Source organism: Cololabis saira, chromosome 10 (assembly GCF_033807715.1).
Source record: "Cololabis saira isolate AMF1-May2022 chromosome 10, fColSai1.1, whole genome shotgun sequence".
Classification (NCBI taxonomy): domain Eukaryota; kingdom Metazoa; phylum Chordata; class Actinopteri; order Beloniformes; family Belonidae; genus Cololabis; species Cololabis saira.
The window spans coordinates 47,072,893-47,078,157 of NC_084596.1; the positions used below are offsets into that span (position 1 = coordinate 47,072,893).

Consider the following 5,265-nt stretch of genomic DNA (forward strand, 5'->3'; position numbering starts at 1 on the left):
AGTGTTTGGCTCTTTGTAGAACCGCAGTTTTATCTTTGTAGCGCAGGAACTTAACAACAATAGATCTCGGTCTGTCTCTCATCACATCAGGTTTCCCTGTGCGGTGTGCACGTTCCACCTCAATCTCCCCTTGTAGTTGTAACTTCTGCATTAGCATGTCTTTCACTTTCACCTCTGAGTCTGTCCAGGTTTCCCCTGTGGATTCAGGTATACCATCAATGACAATGTTGTTTCTCCTAGATTGACCCTCCAGGTACTCGTGTTTGTCTAAAATGACCTGAAGGCTCTCACACAACTTCATGACGTCTGCTTGAGTTGTGTTGTGGTGCTCTGACTGTCTAGCTTGGGAGATTTTAAGTTCATCCACATCCTTCTGTGTGTACTGTATGCTTGTCTTCAAATCCTGCACATCTTTAGTTATTGTATCCAATCTAGAGTTAGTTGACTCCATGATTACCTTGACAAGGTTCTTAAAGATGTCTTGCTGCTGTTGTAAAAGAGCAGTGAACATTTCTTTCTGGTGATTTAACAGTTCATTTACCTGAGTGAGAGAAACGTTCTCCTCATCATAGTTTTTTTGTTGCTTTGGACCCATTTTCTTGGCTTGGCTTGATGCCAGGGCCTGGAGCCTGGTGGAGCTGGCTGCTGCTGGTGCTTGGGCCTGGTGGTGGAGGCTGAAGGAGCCTGGGCTCCGGCCTGGTGGTGGAGGCTGAAGGAGCCTGGGCTCCGGCCTGGTGGTGGAGGCTGAAGGAGCCTGGGCTCCGGCCTGGTGGTGGAGGTTGAAGGAGCCTGGGCTCCGGCCTGGTGGTGGAGGCTGAAGGAGCCTGGGCTCCGGCCTGGTGGTGGATGCTGAAGGAGCCTGGGCTCCGGCCTGGTGGTGGAGGCTGAAGGAGCCTGGGCTCCGGCCTGGTGGTGGAGGTTGAAGGAGCCTGGGCTCCGGCCTGGTGGTGGATGGCTGAAGGAGCCTGGGCTCCGGCCTGGTGGTGGAGGCTGAAGGAGCCTGGGCTCCGGCCTGGTGGTGGATGCTGAAGGAGCCTGGGCTCCGGCCTGGTGGTGGAGGTTGAAGGAGCCTGGGCTCCGGCCTGGTGGTGGAGGCTGAAGGAGCCTGGGCTCCGGCCTGGTGGTGGAGGTTGAAGGAGCCTGGGCTCCGGCCTGGTGGTGGAGGTTGAAGGAGCCTGGGCTCTGCCTGGTGGTGGATGGCTTTGGTCCGGGCAGGCGTTTCTGGGGAAAAGAGCTCGGCTGGTTAGACTGCCCAAGTAGGCTAAACAACACACAGCTCCCCACGTTCCAGATGCGCAGCGTTAGCAAGCTAACGGATGAGATGTAGCATCAACAGAGCGAGACGTACCCGCAGCCCCCAATAGAATGGGGGACTGATTGTAGGTTGAGATCGCTCTGGCTCCTTTTCTGGAACGCAGTGTTGTTATTCCCCGATCAGCCGGATGCTCCACGGGCAGGCGTTTCTGCTCTGCTTGGAGTTGATGGTAGCCGCCGCCGCCGCTGCCTGGTGGTGGAAGCCGCCGCCGCCGCTGCTGCGGCTGCTGGCCCGGTAGTGTTAGCCGCCGCCGCCGCTGCTGCTGCCTCGGTGGTGGAAACCGCCGCCGCCGCTGCTGCCCCGGTTGTGTTAGCCGCTGCCTCGGTGGAGAAAGCCGCCGCCGCTGCTGCTGCTGGCCCGGTGGTGGAACCTTAGCTCTGCTCAGTTGCTCTGCTCAGGTGCTTCTGCTCAGGTGCTCTGCTCAGGTGCTTCTGCTCAGGTGCTCTGCTCAGGTGCTTCTGCTCAGGTGCTCTGCTCAGGTGCTTCTGCTCAGGTGCTCTGCTCAGGTGCTTCTGCTCAGGTGCTCTGCTCAGGTGCTTCTGCTGTGGTGATGCTCTGCCTTGTGGGTGGTTCCACCTGACATCCACACGGACATGACTGTTGTTATTCAGACCACTCTCTCCTCCTGCGGCTGCAACACAATTTCTCACGTTTGCACCTCGATAATCACGTTGACACAACTTGTCTTTATTTCTGCAGTGGAGGAATCAGATCGTGATGCTTCATGTTTTAAATATAAGTGTATATTGTTCACATTGTTATACTTATGAGAGAGGTGATCGCGGACATCCACAATGTGTAAGACTAAATAAACGTGTACATTGGCTTAAATCTGTTAGTATATAATACGCGTAACAATAAAGCGTAACAAGGAGTGTTTCTTCGATCCACCAACTTAAAGCGACACTACGTAACTTTTCCACCTTAATATCATATTTCCAGAGTCATTGTGATGGTACATCAACTTCCAACAGGTTTAATGAACCTCTGTCATGGTCTGAGGGGTCTGTATCGCCTTCACTGGCACTATGTAACTTTGAGGAGCATGGTAGGAACCTTGCCACACTAAAAAACTACACATTTTACGGCTTTGACTGCTTTACGGCATACATCACTTCCCCCTCCTTCCCCATTCGTAGTCCAGCCGAAAATGGGCGGGGCTTGGAGCGCAGAGGCTGAGCTCAGCAGAAGCTGGTGTTGAGCTAAACGAGGAGCTGGTATCATGGCTGAAGCAGCGACAAAAACGAAGAAAATAAAAGTTTTAACGGAGCGGAGGAGGCGAAAAAAAGAAAGCGGGAGAGTAACAAGCTAAATGCCCGAACAAAAATAAACATTGGCCCGGCGTTCTCTCGCTACAAGCCCTTGTAGCCGTCGTCTTGGACAGGAGATGGTTGAAGGATGTAAAGACGTTCATCACCTCCAGGTAAGCACTTTTGTCAACACCTATGTCAGTGTGTTTTACAAAAACAATTATCCTGAAACTACTACAGCTGCTGTAAGTGTTGCTACTGTATCAAATGTCAATATCTATGTAAACCTTTTGACTCTTCAGGTCTGTATATACAGATACTTATACACTGATGGTAAAAGCAACACATTTGTAGATATAGTAAAATATAGCCAGAAAAATGAAATATATAGGCAAAGTATACACTTCCAGATAAAAAGAATACAATATAAACACCATATAAGCATATCAAATAAATCTACTTTGTTGGAAATATATTAAAATAATAACAAGGGTAGTAAAAGAAACCTTATATGGTGTTTATAATGTGTCGTTTTATCTTGTGAGTGTATAAATATATACATTTCTCTAATTTTTCTATAGCTATACATTAATTGCTTTTACTGTCTGCGTAATTACAGTGACTTCAACAAAGAAAAAAATTCAAACTTGTGATCAACAAAATATGTTGAATGATTTATAGGTCAGTAATTATCAGAAAGACATAATGTTTTGGTATCTTTATTCTCACACTTTGCAGGACTACATCAGATCTTGAAAACTTCCAGAATCACATCCTCATGCAGGGAAGGTTCTCCTACACTCCAGCAGTGAATCATCAGGGAAGGTTCTCCTGCACTCCAGCAGTGAATCATCAGGGAAGGTTCTCCTACTCCAGCAGTGAATCATCAGGGAAGGTTCTCCTACTCCAGCAGTGAATCACCAGGGAAGGTTCTCCTACTCCAGCAGTGAATCACCAGGGAAGGTTCTCCTACACTCCAGCAGTGAATCACACGCGGACTTCCCAGCACGAAACATGGATGGACACAAGATGCTACTGCTACTATAGTCTACTATAGCTACTATATTTATTTACAGTAACTTCTTACACTGTTTCATAGTTCAGTTTTTATTATAAGTTCATTATTTTTAGTTTATTTTTCTACTACTCTATTTACACTTGTTTACTTTATTCACAGTAATTTATCCTGTCATACAGTTGTTCATTACTGCTACTGTGATACAGATTACTTATTGTTTATAATAATGTATGGGATAACTGCTATCACTATGCAAATGACAAAGTTCAAGAATTTTTCTATTTTCTGAAAGGTGTGTAAATAAAAGTCTGTCTTTTTGCACAAATGTCTTTATTTTAAACACACAAAAACAACTGTACAGGAAAAAATGGAACAAAAAAAAAACAATATCAAAATATTTGCAGTAATCCTCATAAAGGTTCCATTCTACAGAAGACGGCGAGCCCTGAAACCACTGTACTGTCCCATTGGGTCTGGAAAGGTGTCTCTTATTTTCCAAACATCATGCTGCCAGAGCACAAACTGGCGATATGCTGTTGGTTCTGTCTTTGTGGGGGTTCAAACTCTGATGAGGTAGAGGTAGAGGTGTTCTCAGGAACAGCAGATTCCTGATAAAACAAGAGACAGAATTGTTATGATACAAATGTAAATGTAGAGTTCTATGATCAATAAGAATCAAAATTAGAATGTTTTCACATATTCACATTCACATATTCGTCTTGGGTTTTGGTAATTCTAAAATTACCGACAATATCAACAACAGACAGATAAATAATAGTGATCATAAAAATGTGTAATTCGCAATGAGTGTAGCGAACCCCAGCCAGACAATGGTGAAGCGTACTGATGTTTCTCAAAAGAACTTTATTTATGTTCAGCCGTCATCCTTATGGTTTGAACACACCGTGAAAAGCCTTGAAACACCTTCAGAAAACACCTTTGGAAAACACCGTAAGAGCTAGATAAAACAGATAAATAAATGCAATTAGCTCTTACAAACAAATAAAACCTGTATGACTGTCAGCTTTGTGTTCATTTTTAAACACTTTACCTTGTTCCCAATTCCAGCTAGGCGCTTAATAAACAGTAGATAAACCTTTAACAGCAGAACACACTCCGTTTTCCATACCACACGTGCTCTGCTTCAGCGCTGCGTTCAATTGACCTACTTTTCAGATGCGCGATTGTTACTTCCGGTGAAGAGTACCAAAATAAAAGCATGTAACATGAAATCCGGTAAAACAAATAAAAGCATACAGGAGCGGTTACCTTATTAAGGGAACATATTTAAGAGTTACTTACACTCCCACCAATCATGAGTGAATAATGGAACAGTATACAGTTTGCATTAAGCACGAATGATTTCTCAAATGAAAATGAACCTCCTCACATGGGAGCACATAGCTTCTAACAGATAGAAAACCTTTAAACCTTTATCCATTGCATTTAAATAGGATGCTATGAGAGTGGAGGTATTATGAACCACAAGGGGGGCAGATTTAGGCTGTCTCTAGCAGCAGGACAAGTTTCTGGACTGGGCGCTCAACTTCAGACATCTTGTGGAGACGCTCCCCTTTCCTGCCAAGCTTCCTGTCACCAAGGCAAATCTTCACCTTCCTTACAAGTCCGTCTTTATCAGTAGTGGTTCCTGAAACTCTACCTAATCTCCACTCATTCCTGTG

The 5,265-nt window shown here is 45.4% G+C and overlaps 1 long non-coding RNA gene across 1 annotated transcript; it reads right to left on the reverse strand.

Moving 5' to 3' along the window:
• Positions 1–4,091: 4,091 nt before the first annotated feature.
• LOC133453160 (uncharacterized) lies at positions 4,092–5,065 on the reverse strand. The gene is made up of 3 exons (XR_009783296.1): positions 4,635–5,065; positions 4,488–4,541; positions 4,092–4,191 (listed from the first exon to the last, which is right to left on the reverse strand). It is a non-coding gene; the product is annotated as an uncharacterized LOC133453160 (long non-coding RNA).
• Between the last annotated feature and the right edge of the window lie 200 nt (positions 5,066–5,265).